This window comes from Atta colombica, unplaced genomic scaffold (assembly GCF_001594045.1).
Source record: "Atta colombica isolate Treedump-2 unplaced genomic scaffold, Acol1.0 scaffold189, whole genome shotgun sequence".
In the NCBI taxonomy this organism is placed as follows: Eukaryota; Metazoa; Arthropoda; class Insecta; order Hymenoptera; family Formicidae; genus Atta; species Atta colombica.
The window spans coordinates 2,816,029-2,834,486 of NW_017259281.1; the positions used below are offsets into that span (position 1 = coordinate 2,816,029).

At 34.8% G+C, this 18,458-nt stretch overlaps 1 protein-coding gene across 3 annotated transcripts in view; it reads left to right on the forward strand.

Moving 5' to 3' along the window:
• The window catches only part of LOC108686761 (uncharacterized protein CG43427), a 69,951-nt gene that overhangs the window by 14,718 nt on the left and 36,775 nt on the right, over positions 1 to 18,458 (forward strand). The window lies entirely within an intron of this gene.

Genomic DNA, 18,458 nt, shown 5'->3' on the forward strand with positions numbered 1-18,458 from the left:
TTAATAGATTGCTTCGATTTTAATTAAATAATATCTACTAATAATTAATATTAATAATTTTAATATTCTTTTTTTGTGACAGAAATATATATTTGAAAAACCTACTATTTTAATAATAAATTGAACTATTGTTAAGAAGTAAACTTTCGCTCTATTTTTTTCTGAAAGCTACACTTTCTAGACTTGTTTTCTTTCCTCTCTCTCATTCTCCTCCTAATATAATTACGGACTTCTTTCATTCTAAGTGCAGCAAAGTGCTGTAAACAAGGCGCGGTGAGCAGTACCGATCTTTTTACAAGTTGTCGATAAGTGTGTGCCAAATCTGTATAACGTACCTCGTACTTTTGTTCGGAATCGCCGAGAGCCGATATTACAAGAGAGAAGACGGCAGTGGACGGAGTAGTCGCAAAAATGCGTGTGTTTAAAATTAATACTATCCGCAGACCGATAAATCCTCCCGATGCTTCGCGGAAACGCATGGAAAACGTTGAAAATGAGCCAGTAACCGAGCAAACGAGGACAGCTGAAACGAGCGATGCGGAACACGATGCATCTATCGCGTAAGCGTAGTCCTCGCGCGTAACAATTATCGGCGATAGCCGTTCGTAAACTCGCAGACTCGGTTACGCTCGCGGCTAAAGACGGCAAAGGTGTGCTCTACGGACTAACTCTGTCGAACGACTCCGCTTTCTTCCGTTTCGATGTTCTCATTAACTTAATGGGCGTACGGCAGGAATACCCATTACACTTCTAAACCGCAAAATTAGATCCGTAACTTTATGGATGGTGTCCATGATTTTTATTATATGTTTTCGCGATATATCTGCCTTTTGACGCAACAAGACTATATAGACGGGATTTTTGTATTTTCTTTGTGAGAGATGTATTATATATTTTCATGAAAGTTTATATTTCCTCGAAAGTTGCGCGCCTCGAATTTGTACTGTTTCTATTTCTTGCGTCTTCTTCCACAACAGAAGAATTGTGTTAATGCTAACTAGATACTTATACTTGTTCATTTTGCTAACGTGATCCAATTCAAGTGCACACGTAACGTCGGCCGTGAGTTCTTTGTGGTGCATCTTCCGCCGCGCCGCCAGTCTGTCATTGGCGCGTATACCGCGAAGATGTCGTTGACCCCATCCTTAGGATCCTTAAGACGCAAAAACTCACACGCGAGATACCGTTGGCACGAGTCACCGACATAGATGCACCTGTTCCGCGCCGCCGCTAGTGACGATGCAACGTAAGTGGCAGCGAGCGCGCTCCTTCGCTTCTTCTTCGCCTCCGCGTTCCGCGCGAGAGGACTCTACGCAGGTCGCCGATATCGTGACGATGCCGTTTTAGTCCATCACTCTTCGGCTCGGTGCGAATTACCAGTGGCCAGCGGTGCCGCATCGGTGCGCGAAAAAGGAAGAAAGAGAGAATGTAACAATTAATAAAAAGAGTCACTTTCCGGGTTCTTGTCTTAATTCTTACTTGTTTACATTGCGCGCGATAAATTAGTTCCGTATTAAATTTTTATACGACAGTCTTGAAATCAAAATGTATTGGGTTGTCTGGAAAGTTCGTGCCGACTAACCTATATATATAATTTAATAAATGTATACTAAAATTTAATCTTCGTTTCAATTTTCCTTCAACATCGGCACGAACTTTCCGGACAACCCAATATAAAATGATGTTTCATTGAGTCAAAACATGAATTACTAATAAAAATATTTTCAGTATTAAATAAAAAATTTTTTAGGATCACATAAATGTGAAATACACAACGAGTAGGAAGTGCTTTAAACGATCAAGCTGGATCTTAAGTGCTCAAATAATTTAATGTGAATTTACATATTACCATATATAATAATGATTTAAATTGCGCATCGAATTGATTTAAATTGCGCGTCGAATTGATTTTTTGGTCTTGATAAATTGACTAGCAAATAATTAATATATTCTTATTATATAAAGTTATTTATTAATATTAATATGTTATCAGTATGTCTTTCTAAAATTACTTTAAAATTTAAAAGCTCGGGGTAAAATAACTAGTTTGCGACTAGCAATTAAACGAAGATATTTTTGAAATCTACTTAATCAAATGTTTTTTTAATTCTTTTTTTACATAACAGTATTACGTAAAAATATTAAATGTGTCAAAAAACATATTTTTATTATGATATTAGATATATTCTTATAAAGTTATTTATTAATTTTAATATGTTATCAGTAAGTCTTTCTAAGATGCCTTATGAGAGAATATCGAATTATTAAATTAATACTAGCAATTTAATATGTAAAAAAAATTTATATTATGTAAAAAAAAATTTTTTAAATATTTGATTAAATAGATTTCAAAAATATCTTCGTTTAACTGCAAGCCACAAGTTAATTATTTTACCTCGATCTTTTAAATTTTAAAGTAGGAACAAAAAGTTCGGAATTTATTAAAATCAAGTATGAATCAATTTGTTGGAAAATTAATTAGAGAGTAGTAATTATGAGTCGTAATGGATATTATAAAATAAAATAAACTTTCAGAGATTTTAGGCTTCGCGTACTAATGACGAAAAAGTTCTCGTCGCGTCATATCGCGCTGCATCTTGTTTCGTCGCGATGCGGCATTCCAGCGCGTCCTTCACCTCAGAGAGAGAGGAGTACTCGCGTTTTATTTTCATGCTTTCGGTTGGCGCTCGTGCAATTGCATAACGGTCACGCACATACACGCACATTCCCACGTGCACGTACGCACGAACGGCGACATGCACGACGAGAGAGAGAGAGAGAGAGAGAGAGAGAGAGAGAGAGAGAGAGAGAGAGACGCATACAGGATCGCTGACTTTTCACATTGCACGTGAAATGCGCGTTACTCCCGTTGCGCTACATAAAAAATACGTTCGCGACGCAAAGTTGCGACGGTGCGCGATATGGTAGCTGGTAATTCACTAAAATATGCATCGCCGTTTCAGATAGGTGAGAGCATTTAACATCACCGTGTGCGCCAGCCGTTTATTCATGCAATTTTACAGCTTTCGGCACCGCGCGCTCACGCGGCCATACGCGAATAACGGTACCTCGTAAAATTATTTTGCAAAGCCAGGTAGCACGGGGATAGTCTCGGATTTTAATCTTAATCCATTAAATCCATTGGATCTTATGGTACAATATGAGGCGAAGCATATGTTGGAAATCACGAAGTGATTCGTTAATTATTTGTCTTTAAGCGCGTTGCTCCGACACACTTTTCGTTCCAAAATTAGTTCGTTCAATTTGTACGCATAGCGTATCGATATTTTTATTCTCGTAAAATTCATAATTTGATAAGTATAACGAGAGACGTAATTATATAATATTTTATAATAACATAATAATATACAATAATGTAATAAGGTTCGCAGTGCATATTCACGCATATTATTAGAAATAAAAATGATGCTTAACCATCAACATTAATTATTGTTTATCGTCGCTCTATTCCGAAAGCGCGCCTCAAAACACGGAAGTGTTTACGGATAAACTTGTCGCGATTATAGCTCGTTTCTTACAACGAGCGATGGCAAACGACAGAGCAATTATTCGTACACTCCCTAGCCGGTCCGCGAACGACGGTTCCCATGCGCGTAATACGCGCGCTCGTTACGAGGCGCATTTCCGCTCGAGCGTTAAATAAGAAAACGCCCGGTAGACTCGCTCGCGCGTAAACAGCTGTCGCTCGGAATTGTACGCGCTTCGTGTTCGAAAGACGCGGTACTTCTCAAGTGGATGTGGCCGCCGGTCGATTAACGGATTAATCGCTCGTCTCCGCGCTTTCATCGGCAGCTGACGTGCGCGCCCGATAAATACGACGACCCGTTAAGAACGCTAACGGGAATGTCGATATTTCGCGACGACTGACGGATCGCGTGATTTCACATTGCGATTGACAGTCTCCCTCTCTCTCTCTCTCTCTCTCTCTCTCTCTCTCTCTCTCTCTCCCACGAATTTCGCTTGCAAGGACTCATTGTTTCAGCAAGTTCTCTTGCGAATTTTCTATTGTGCCATATTCTCAGTAGATATAACAGTAGATATAAAAAACAAGAACTAAATAAAAACTTGTCGTCTAATCTGATATCTTTTATAAATACATTTTAATTATACATTTGTGAATATTAAGGAATACAAGTGATATTTTTTTATCATTTAAATTATATAAGACATGTTATATGTATATCGAAATTATATATTTTATCGTTATTTTCTTATTGCATTATGTTATATAAGTTATGTTTTTTTGTGTTATGATTAGTTGCTGATATATTGAACTTTATCATACTGGGATATCAAAAATTAACTTCAATTATTTAAAAGTATTAATTGTAAAGTTTATTTATTGATTTTAATATGTTATCAATAAGTCTTTCTAAGATGCCCTATGAGAGAGTATCGAATTATTAAATTAATACTAGCAATTTAATATGTAAAAAAACTTTATGTAAAAAATATTATAATAATAATTTATTATTTATTATTTATTAATTAATAATTTTTACATAGTATTAATATTATAATATTAATACTATGTAAAAAAAAATTAAAAAACATTTGATTAAATAAAAATATTAACTAGGGAATAGTCACCCTATTTTTATATCGTTATATGTATTGTTTCATGTGGATATTATTTAATATATTTTCTTTCTTTTTTAAAAACTATTCCTTATGAACTTTTGAATATAATATTCCAAAAACGAAAACCAGCAAATGTATTTAAAAAACATCATTAATTAAAAGTCTTTTGGAAATACTGTCATAATAAGCTACTTAACATGCTTATTCTCTTTATTTGTTTGGTTTTTACTTATCTTTTTAAAAAATTATGGTTAAATGTTCATATATATAATGTTCTCAAATACTAATAAATCAGAAAATAATATACAGTATGTTGTTAATAATGATTTTAATTGAAATGTAAATTACAGGTAATTACTTACGTAAAAAAATCAGATATTTATTGCAGGGTTAATATCCATTTAAATTATGCATGATAATAATTTATAAATTATTAATCTTCTTAATTTCACAATTGTAAAACGGAGTTATGTGAAATAACCAGAACACTGCATGATTGTGATAAATGCATAAACGTTCTTTAAAATTAATACAAATATTATTGTATTACTTTTTATTATTTTAGAGTTAGATATTAAACAAAAATAAATAAAAGGAATGTCAAATAACTTGAAACATAGATGTGTGATTTTGTGTGCTTCTTGATACTTTAAATTATAATATACTTGAAATATATTCAAATGGCACGGGTCAGTTGAACGATTAAAGTTTATTAGTGCAATATTATTGTTAGCTACGGTTATGCAATAGCGAACTAGATTCTTCAGAGATGATAAGTGTGTTACATAAGATTTCTAGTTCGATTGTAACGACATGATTTTTACAGTAATTCGCGCCTAGATTCTCATCGGTGTGAAACTCGAGATTTTCGCAATTCATTGGAGAAACCATCAATCGACTTACGAGTATATTTCTTTAATCTAGTTAAATCTTATGTTGTTTTATTTGCAATAAAAATACGTGAAGATACGTTTTTCTTATTTTATCTTAAGGAAAAGACATGGCGCGAAGCTCAGTGCAATCGCGAGCTCCGCTTTTTCTTGTCGAGTCGACGCTGCGTAACGGAAAGTTGGTAACAGTCAGTAGTAATAAAGGAATAACGGAGCATTTCCGCAATTTAAAACACGACTCGACGATTCTTCTTAGTATTAGCTTCAATCGAGTTCGGACTCGGGTGTAATGCTCCTAGATGTATCATTGTTGAAAACAGCATCTAAAAATGTGCATGCACGTAATTTCGTTTTATAATTCATTCGGTTATAACGGATACGAATAGCATGCATTTGCACGTTCACGATGCTGTATTAATGAAAACTTACAATTAGCGTTGAATCAGTAGATTCAGAAATATACTTCATACACGCTGTTATTACGTAATTACGACACACACAATTATGTAATATTAATTATTACAATATTAAGGAAGTGTTTAATACTAATGTTTTAATACGCTAGTATTAGACAATTCTCATTATATTAACTTACTATTATACATTATTAATGCATTTACGATAATATTCGTTTTAATTTTTAAGAGATTTTTTTATAAATCCAGATATTTTTGTAAATCCACTTCTATTTATTCCTTATAATTTCTTTATAAATATATAAAATTATAAGATTAAAGAATTTAGCGGATAATAGGCACATTACTTAAATAGATGTAATACATTTATTAATTAATAGCCACTCATTTTTATTATCTCAATCTCATACGTTGAAATTCTCACGGCGATTTAATATGTCGGCAACAAAATTAATCGTCAGACATAAACTCTACGCAACTTAGTACAGTGAGAAAATGTCGATGAAACGCTTTGCGCTTCCTCTCCCACGCCACACCCGCCTCTTCAACGCACTTAAGACGCAGCCGGCTTAATTCGAACATCCGTGTTTTACGAGGATGCGTAAACCTCAGCCGGCGCAAAAAATCACAATCCCGTCAGGAATAACAGAATAAATACAGCTCGGTGCCGTATTTTCGAGGCGTGGAAAATAAGAGAGAGAAGAGATAGCAAGACAATGACGAACGATTCATCGGTGCAAAAACGATGATGACGAGGAGAACGCGAGCATGGCTTACGTAAAAGCAAGCACCTGCCTCATTGTGAAGTGGTCGGCCATTCTCCTCGTACCCACGAGAGAACCTCCTTTACTTACCTACCTTCCTTCGCCCGTTTGCCCCCGCCGTTCCTCTGAATACTTCGTTCCAGATATTTGATACTTCTCCATCTCTCGTAGCTGATATCGTGGCGAAATATCGCGCAGTTGCAACGCCAATCGAACGATGTAGGTATATGCATCAGAAAACGGTGATCGATTCGGCTCGAGGGATCACGCATCATCGTCGTGGAAAGTAGAAAGCGGCGCGCGTTCCTTCGTCCCTTCAAGGACGCGAAAGATCGTCCGCCGCACCTTCTCGACATTATTATTATTCAACAGAACCGGCCGGAAAGGATCCTTAACAATGGGAGACAGTCCAGAAAGGGCGAGGGATTGATCTTGCCTCGACCTTAAGGTCAGCCCTATCCAATGTCGCTTGGGGCTAGCTCTGGTTAAGCAAATTCTCTCCTCCGTATATATTATCGCGCAGGTAAAATTATTATACAGAAAAACGGTTAATCACTAAATCGGATTTATCTAATCTGGATTATTAATGAAATTTGACATTAATGTACGGTATAAAATGTGATTCTGCGCTGTATTTGTGATTGTACACACAAATGCATTGCAACCTTCCGATTCTCTAATCATATATTTAAATCTCTTGACTTTTTAAGATTGCAATAATTTTAATATTGTGATGTATATGCATATATATGTGTATATTATTTTGAACTGAATATAAAATATATATATAACAATTTTAATGTATGTATATTAATATACGTCTATAAAGATATGGAATAAAGTCGTTCATTTTTTCATATATAAACATGTATATCGAACAATTCGATAATAAATTTTTTTTAGTAGGTATATTAATATATAAAACGTATGTATTTAAAAGAAAATTCTAACAAATTAAATGTAAGTAAAATATTTAATGATCCTCCGCGGTTATTGATTCATAAATAATATATTTATGAGACGATAATATATCATTTGCAAACAATTGAAATGTATGTTATTAGCGAAGTTAATTGTGAAGTACAAACTCAAAAACCTAATTTGTACTTGACTTCCGTAACTGATTGTGAGGAGAATTCAAATCCAGCGTCGAAATGTTTACAATTAATCTTTAAGTAGATAGCTGTGTGAATGGCAGCATTCTACGCATAGTTATCTTAAAATAATCTTGTTTTAAAAAAGGAAAATAAAAAGAATTGTCTTTAAAGTTAATTATTTTTACATTCCTGTATCTCATAAGAATATAAATATAGTGTAAATTTAACTCTATACATGAAAAATATAATTAAAGAAATAAAATTTATTTGAGATATTCTGAGCATGAATTATATCTTTTCTTATCTATCTTATAAATATATTATTATTTACACATGAATAACCGCGAAAATTCATTAAGCATCTTACTTATACTTGATTTATTCTTAGAGCCATAAAATTATTTTTATTTCAATATATTAAACAATTTTTCAATTTTCAATTGTAAATGCAATAAGAATGCTATATATATAATTAAACATAATAACAGAAAGCAACATCATTATTTCTCAAGTGTCTGGTAATTGCGACGTTTAAAGACGATTAAAGAATGTCGATATTGCGACAATCATAAATATTCATTACGCTACGTGAAATAAAAAGACACTGTATATAGTAGATTTGAATTAACAACGGCAAGAGGAAGAGTTTCGACAGCATTAAAAGCGCTGCTCAAATTTTCTCTCGCGATCGTTAAGGCCGCGCAACGTCCGAGTATTGCAGCACGTATATGTGAATCTTAATCGAGCGAGATCGCTGTCTAAAGATGGATAATGATACCGCGTCGCTTCGACGGTACGCAATTTCCCGCGTTTGAAGCTTTATTACCCGACCGTCTCTCATTCCGCGTCTACAAACTTCGCCATCGCATCTCTCTTTGATTAAACGAAGGGAAGCGACTTCGATGTGACGAGTGCACGAAGGACAAATATCGACTATACCGTGAGCACCTTTTTCACCGTGCGCATCGTTCCGCGACCGCGTCCTACGATTGTATTCGATTCGCGATGGTGTTAATCGAGGGAATCGTCGAAGGCATGCCGCAATCACCGCAGCAGCCGCAACTCGTCGACAGTATAATATACCTACGCGACGGCGGACGGGCACCTAGAAAAAACTTTCCCGAAGGCCCAATTCCCACGATCCGCGTCGAGGCCTCGTACACTTTATATACCTTCGGCAGCCGGCCGTGTATAACGTATAGATCAACCGCTGCGGCTACCTAAGTGCATCCTGCGCACAATGCGCGCAAGGTGCACGTACGGCGCGCGTATACGCTCGCCTCTTTGGAAAGCGACGGGAAAAAGCAAACCTGGGTCGAACTCGATTGCCGCTTCAGTGACGTATGGTCGATGCATCGTGATGAGAGTGAGAGGTCGTGAGAGTTGAAGCTGCGAGATGTTGAATCGCATGTATAAATGTGTCAGAAATGGAAATCTGAACCTTGCGACTTCGAGAAACTGAAATTTTGATACCACTAGCTGTTTTCACCGATGTCCAATAACTTTCGAATAATAATTTAATGTCATATTTCTCTAATTCTTTGTAAAAATAATTATTTCTATTTAACTATTTAACTATGAAAACTGATCGTTACTTTGTTTCTGAGAGAATTTATGACTATACATTGGATTTTCTATACAGACAAAATATGAAAATATACACAAAATATGCATAAATTATGATTTATTTGCACGGAAAGATTTTACTGAAGTATCTAGCTTACTGAAATATTTAGCTTACAGATTTGAAAATTTGTTGGACATCGAAATAGTTGTGTAGAATTAATTGCTAGAATGTTAAAATATTTTCGCAGCATTGTCATCAAGTTGGCATTGTACATAATTATTTTGATGGTCGAATAAAATTATTTTCAGATCTGTATCTAGTTAAATTTTTAGATATTTCAGCAAAACTGTTCTTTCCGTATGTATAAACACTTTCACGTCCATGAAAATCTTTTACACTAATCGTGGAATCTTTAAAGTGAAATCTTATTTAAAGTATTTCTGTAGATTTAATTTCGGAGTGAATTTCAGAAAATAACGATGTTAAACGTATATGAAGTCATCATGGTGTACGATTTTGAAAGAGAGACCAATCGCCTCATTAGTAGTTTCGAGTGGTACATGTAACCACGTGGAATATCGCCAAAAGTAGTCGCATGACGCGATCTACCTGGTATCCCTGATCTATATTTGTAATGAAGAGAACGACCGATGGGATATGCGATCAATCGTATTCGCTGCCAAGTGCTGTCCGTGTCTTCGATTCTTCCTGCTTTAAATGACTTCGCGGCTCTAAGTGCCAGCACGAAACTAACTCTTCAAGTGTTACTATTAATTCCGCTATTATTAGAAAAATTTAGTAATAACGAATTTATTGATGATAAATTTAATGCAAAATTTTTCCTTAGAATTTGAAATTTTTCCTAGAATTAGAAATGCAATTATTAATAATATTTTTAACGCTCGCACTTATACATATTGCAATATCAATTCCTTTGTACTAATAAAGATTAACTTTATCTCGACTCATCTTATCTCTTTATCTTTTTCTCTTTCTTATAATTAAAAAAGATGAAGAATAAGTTAAATTACTGAAATTAAAGATAATCTATATTATCAGAAATGAGCAAACGAATTACAAATTAATGATAGAATTAATTTATATGAGAATGTTAATTGGTTTGCTTGTTTAATAATTATTTTACTTTTTTTTTTTAGAAATCATTTGTATTTTGTAAATGTATTTTTTAAATAGGCCAATATTAAACGTCGCTGGGCGTCTGACTCATCAACCAACGAGTTTTCAGAAATACGATCGAATTGCATCGAACTTCCTTTGCCTTTCCCTCCTCAAGGACGATCCTTTTCATTTTCGATGCAGGCATTATATCGTACATACAGGTGCCCGTAAAACGATCGCGCGATCATTTTGCGCACGCATAAATCATTCGAGATTTAATGCGACGGCATAACGAGTTCTCGCCTCGGCTGCGACGATTGTCGTCGCCGTCGCTATCGTTGTCGTCTAAGGTGAAGGCTGATGAAAAAGAGTGGGTTCCTTTCTCTCCTTCTTAAGACGACAGACACGCGGCCCCGCGACACTGGATAGAAGGGATTCGCGCCGAGAATTAATCTCGTTCCACATAAGTGTATATAAGTCCGGAGATAATGGGATATACAACGTTCAGTCTCGTTTATCTTCCCCGTCCGCCCTCTTCTTTGTACGCTGCATTATGCGCACACATATACATTAGATGTTACGTACTGTGCGAGAAACACACAGAACAGATCGGGAGTGCCACGCGCGTGCACCATTATTGCAACTCGCATCCCCGCAATTGTTGAGCTGTGCGAGCAGTAGCAAGGACGACTGCATTTGGATTGTAATTCGCCTTTGTTATACGTAACTCGAAACGCGTTCGCTCGATAATCATTGTCTACTTTTGTTCTATTGTCACGCATTTTGTCCTTTTCATAATTGTTCTAATTAGCATCCATATCGCAGAATCACACATTGCATACGAAGATGAATTTCAGTAAGAAATTTTCACGTATTTCTTATTATTTTCCTTTATTGTATTATTCATGTTTTTTATCTTATTCTTTTTTTTCTGTTGTTTTAGTTTTCAATTATTATTTGCGAGACTCTAAAATTGCGAGATATGCAATGAAATAAAAATTGGTACCAATGTATTTGTATTTTAATTTTATATTGCAATTGTTTATTTTATACACTGAAAAAATTTCTGGTTGAAAATGGATCAGAATTTTTTTAATTCTTTATTAAATTTATTAGTATTTTAGTTGAGATAATCGGAATTCTGATTGATATTTCTAATAAAATCTGCTAGAATTTTTATTTTTACCAGGATAATTATTTTAATCGGAATTCTAATTATCTCAACCAGAGTTCTAGTTGATTTAACCAGAAAATTCTTATTCATCCTTTTTTTATCAGAATTACTATTCAACCAGATTATTTTTCTCTCGATTTTTCTCAATGTATGTATTACATTTGACAAAACTGAAGGCAACGTTCGCGAATACGATAGACCGTTTCGATTTACATCGGATTCGATTTACTTCCTGCTGCAGTACGTAATAGAATCAGCACTTCGATATATCGAGTAATACTAGTATCCTTCGCTCTCCGTTGCAGAGATAAGTGCGATCAATTTTATCTCCCGTATTTTACATAACGCTGTTATCTATCGGGACGCATCGAGGAGTCTGATCGCGCGTTAAATCACTCTCTTAAATAGCGAATTAATATACCGATCGATATCGGCGCACGCCTTAGATTCTGCCGCTCTGGTTCTGCTCCGCATTAGTACGAGAATATATGATAATGCGATATAAATTGTCTATTGTCCACGCATCGTTTAACATCTAGTAATTCAGGTCGTGTCCAAAACCTGTCATTCGTGTCATCGACTTCCGAGGTTGACGACGAGATTTTTTTTCCCAGTCGACGTCAACTAAAAGTAAAATACATCGAGTGCTTTCTATTTAGTGACACAAATGTCATTCTATCTTCTTTACATTCCATGAGATAAAAAATACTGATGTCACCTTGTGTCACTAAATGAAAGGTATTCATCGATATTATAATTTTGCACTCAACAAATGTGATATGATACATGGTATTATATAACAGTTACATTGTTGAGGACGAAATTATAATATTGATGTTATGTTTTAGTTTGTGTCGACTGAATTGTTGTTCTTTCACGATATTATGTTTAAAACGTACAAGTATTATCGCTCAGAGATATCTTGGAAATGTCATATCGTTTATTTGCTGTATCAACATAACTTAAAAATTGTCATTTTTTTAATTACTTGTAGAAAAAGGAATTTAAAGAGCAAGAAAAAGAATGTAATTTAATAAGAATTTTATTCCTCTACAATCGATTATTACACAAAAATTGTATTTTAAAATTACTATTGTATTAGAAAATTTCAATGATTCGAAACATTGAAATTTATTATCTGAAAAACTTTCTTGTTGAACTGTGTCATTGTTGCAGCAAATGAGCGATATCTTATCTCGTATAAGATAGAGAAAATCTCAATGTCAGTGAATCTTAAGCGTATCGAGAATGGCGGCGAGTCTCAGAGCTTAGTGAACAAGATCCGCGAGCGTTTTCCCAGTGGAATGTGTTGCGGGCGTCGACAGTTGTTATATCAGCAATAGACCAAGTAACCTCGTAGAATCTGCGGTAACAGGCGGTAAGAGGTCTTTATTCTTCGGGTGAGCCCGTATATGCTGGGTATATCGCGTCGGGTTGTATAACGTGAGGTAAAAGCGCGCTTTACCTGCAGCCAGAAAGCGCTTACATTACGTTACAGCCACGAAGCCACGCCTCGAGAAACGTTTCCTCGTTCCACGGAAGGAGATTACCCGCGCCGGACTCGCACGGCACAGCACGGCGCGGCTCACGATAAGTATGTATTCGCTATTTTCGCGCGATCGATTACAACACGCCAAGATTCTAATGTAATCCCGCATTTGATTCAACATTCAACCGTTATTATATCAATGCAATAAAGTGGGTTTACGATATTTCCATTTCTACGCACTTTGTTGCCTACGCTCTTTGCAAGTTTTCTCTTCCTCCGAATAATTCTTAGATGAAGCTATTTTAGTGCAGTTTAAAAGCTTGTTCTCACTAAAGCCGATCAGTACACTGACTTCTATTTTTATAAAAAAAAAAGAAGTCTCATAACTTTCAATTAAATCGAACGCATATGCAAAGTTTCTTTTAGGAAATTATATAACGGATATTACAATATTATAAAACGATGGAAACTCGCAAACAAATATTTAAACGATATCATGGACTTAAAATAAATTAAGTTAATTCCTCGCCGTATTAAAATCGTATTAATTTTAAGAAAAATAATATATTGACAATTTTAAATGTAAATCACATCAGGTTGTGAATTAGATTTTCATAAGAGTAATTAATTCGATCTCGCGAAAAAAAAAGAGAGGGAGAATAGCGTTGACTTTCGTTTATTATAAAATAAGATCAGTGATCTAATCGGTGTGACACCACGTTAGTCGTCACCATGCCACAGTAATTTATCTAATTAACCTCATGAGCTTCAGGGCGCGCCAGATGACGATCTTTAAATCCACAAACGATTCATCGAGGCGATTGTTAAACCTCAATTACAGTGATGACATGAATGCATTTCGAAAATTGTCAAGTTTTCTTCTACTTTTAGATAAGGAAGTGTTAATTGCTATTTGCCATCAACAAATTCTTCCACTGTAAGATCTAATCTTCGCGAGTAAGAAGTAAATTAACGAGATCTAATTAATGAGAAACGCGTGCTTATATACTTACTCTCTTACGATAGGTGGTTCATTCTCACTCCCGTTCGTTAGAATAAAATTATTTTAGAGAGCCAGATATCCTGTATGTCTTTCAGTTTGTTATGTGAAATCGATTGGAATAAAATTGCAATAATTAAAATTATAAAAACAGCCTTGCGTAAGTTCAATTATATAAATTGGATTATCATTTTCATTTTTTTCTAGCCATTTTATGAAGACCGAAACTTTTAATAAACTGTAACTTTTCAATGATTTTTGTAACTTCTCTGTTAAAGAATTTATCGCAATTAACTTCGGTGAATGCAAAATTACGCGAAGAATTGAGGAAAATTAAAAATAAAATTAACTTTAAAGCAAACATGTTGAGAAAGGATATTTACTTTTATATTTACTACACAAATGTGTGTAGTACACACATTCACATGTAAATAAAACATCCTTCTATATATACGTGCAAACAATCTGTCCAGTATGATGTTTCCGTTCATGGATATTCTCATACGCATATGATATTACATCTCGACTTTTTCGTTACTCGAGAGTCGTGAAAGGAGATCCCGGATATCCCCCGCAAAACGAGTTTTAACATAGTTTCCGTCTTTGTAGTAATTAAATCTCCATTTTCGAAAACAAAACTACTTTTAACTGTTATTCTATATCCCTTTTACCATTTCTTCTTCCGTTTTCTTTTCTTCTTAAAAAAATTGGTTTACGTTTGTAAATTAATTGTCTAAACATGCTCAATCATTGACATTTAAAAAGATACCATTAATAATATCAATAGTAGCAGAAATTATTTCTACGTATAAATATTTATTTATCCAAGTAAGATGCAGAATGATGTAGTTGCATCATCATTATTCTTACGTAGATGTATAAAATAATTTTAAGATTAATGGTTTTTTTAATATTAATTTAATAGAAACAAATGAGAGACTTAATATATGACTGAAGAAGGCTGACAGTAAAGTCGAAATTGATTCTACGTTACATAATTGTAATTTGTCAATACACGATACTTATTTTTATCTTACAACATTTATTGTTTTTTCTTGATTGGCCTTTATTTCACTCATCTTTGAATTTATTACAATAACAAGCGGATCTTATAATCTATAATATATTGTATAAAATTAAACATTTAAACATGCAAATATAACGTAAAAAAGTTCGTTTAAGGGGGTGCTATCTTGAGTATGGCTTGAGTATAGCGATACCGGAGTATTTTGCTTTGCCGAGCAATGTTCTACGGAAGAAGACGATTAGTCGCGGATTTAGATAACAGCTGCATCGTGCAGCACGCAACACGCGTGACGCACCGCTAACACTCGAGAATCCCTCGTTCTTTATTTTGTCAATTTTTAGACTTGACCGACTTCGATGCCGAGAAGAAAAATATAACGGATCGACATCACGGAAGTTATTAGAGATATTGAAAAATTCTCTTTTATGTGTACACGTATGTAAGAAATTAACAATCGAATGATCGTTTGAAATTTAAAGCGATCTTAAAATGATCAAATATCAAACTGTAGTTATAAGGAGTTAAATCATTTTTATCTAAGCGGCTGATATATTGATTGAGAAATTTTTGTATTATTATCAGCATCAATGAGATATATTAAAAATCTTATTTAAGATACTATATTTAATAATCTTTACTTTATTTATCGTTGCACTTTGCTGAGACTGCCGGACAGATTTAGTACAATTGCACCGGGTTTTTAACTATATTGGCACTTTAGTACTATTTATTGCAGACAAGATAGTAAGAAAATGAAAGAGATAAACAAAAATTTTTGATACCTTTTGATTCAATCTGGTACATTTTTGCCATTTAATTGTACAATTTATTTTTTGGTTCTGACAACACTGACTAAGACATAAGCTTATACTTTATGACATCTATCGTTAGTTGTTAATTATTACATTGATATACGTTGATTGCATTTGACTCGAAGCGATTTTATCTCTCGACGCCGCAAAACCGCATAGCATTTCTTCGGGAAAAATTCCCGAGACGTTTCCCTCGAGTCAGGAGTCACCGAAGAATTTCTCTCGGTCGCACAGAATGGCCATGAAACGATCGCGAAACGATTCACTCGACACAAAACGATTCGCATCCGTCTGAACGAGCAGCATCGGCCGCTGTCCGTATTATCGTAACGGTTTTCAGGTAGATCTTCCGAGAAGTACGATTTAAGGAAAGGCTACTCGACGCTTCTCAAGGAAGAACTGGATCTTGGATACTGGACACTGGCCAGAGTAACATTCCGTCGTAGGCTGTGTCGCGCGTCGCATTGCGTCGCGTCGCTGCATCGCGTTGCATCGTGGAACGCATGTATACAGTAAACTATGGATTCCATATGATTCCCCGAAGGATGATGCATTCGATGTCGACGGGTAAAAAATCCGGTAGCCGGTTACCAAGCGCCGTTTGCCGATGATAGAGCGAGAAGGGAAATCCTGTCTCGCCTGGTTCGCATGCTCTCTGATCGCGTGTCGTTATTTCTCGGGAATCTAACAGGACAGATTTATCATTTATATAGAACGTTACTGAAATAATTCCCGCGACTCGCGGGAATTAAGAAAAGAGATGGCGTCTAAAGTCGTCTTTCTTGCTTGGAAAAAAAGTCCGACTCGCTCGCTCGCTCATAACGTCTGCGAAGTTCGTCCAAATAGTTTAGAGACTCTATTATAGGTTTCCCACTATCTGTATTCGCCTGTTACCGAATACCATGTATATTTAGAAGGGAGGATTAAAGAGAAGAAGATCCGTAATAAAATGTTTCTTTTCATCTCTGGCTCTGTTTCTTCTTTCTTCTACGAGCTGTCGACCAACTGACAGCTGGTGATTCAAACACTATTTTTGCTGCACTATCAGTCCGCAGCGCTGCGTAATTATGCGTATCTTACGATAAAATCGACTAATCTTTGATCAGGAATAAAGAAAATCAACTGATGTGTGACGCTTATATAAACTGTTGCACAATTACATTGTGTGTTCCTTCCAAGTACATTTTTTCTTTTCTTTTAAATAAAATCCTTTTGAATGCGTCATGATCGGAAAGACTTCATATTACTAGCCAAGTATCCTTTGCGGACTCAATTGGCATCGACCCAGACATTCTTAAGATTATCGGTATTTTTGGCTGCATGGTCTTACGTGGCGATTTAAATGGCGGCGTGATGGGCAATAACGTATTTTGTTTCGCGTAGTACAAAGTATCTTATCTTACAATCATATCTGCCAACCTTTTATTTTGGAATATCTTCTTTAGGCTTTTATGTTATTATATCTCTTAGCATAGCAATGAATTTCAAATAAATGTTACATCTACGTTTTTTTAAATGAAATTCTTACAATATATAAGAAAAAATTCTAATGAATAAAAAATGAGTTTATTTCTACTTCTGTGGCTTTGCCACAGAAAAATCAGATTTATATAATCGAAGTTTTTAAACTCTATTATATAGAAATTAAATGATTAAAAGCTTCATTTTCTATTGACAGGTATATCACATTTAATAGGCATGTTAGTTAGTCTACCAATTTATTGATTGATAGGTAATAATTACAATTCTAACAACGAAAAAGAAACGAACACGGTTCAGAAAACTCTACAGCAGTACTAATGTAATTGTGAAGTAGGTGTGGTATTAAAGTAGGATTAATTATTTGATAATCACCGAGAAAATACGCTTTTGCGCGCGCATATATAATAACATGGATATAAATATGCGTGCATATTTCATAGAGTTGCAATGCCGCAAGACAACGTTATGAAATTAATCGTAAACCACAAGCATGGAAATAAAACGGCAGGGAAGGCTGCTGCAAATGATTTCTTGGCGGATAGACGCGTTCGCACGTGCAGCCAAGTATTACATGTTTACGTAGGGTATAACACTAATAAAGTTCGTTTTATTAGGATTACAGATAGTGTCAGATATTGCTGGATATAACATCTGTGTGAAATTGATCTCCCTTACTGTCTACTACCGTCACGTCGTTGAGAATTTAATGATTCTTATCATTCTTTTAGTCGTTTTTTTGTATTCAGCTTCTAAACTTCACGCGATAAAATTGTCGCGTTAGCGACATGGATCGGATTAACATGTACTTGCGATAATAAGTATTTACTTGTGAACATATACCGTTCTCTTACTTTAAAAGTGACGACTCAAAAAATTAAGTTTCTCGAAAAAAAGAAAATTCTTTAACTTGACAGAAAAGTAACTAAAAACTAAAATAAAATTATTTTTATTGATTAATAATGTCGATCAAAAGATATATTCTTAACATATCAACTGTATATATATATATTTTATATATA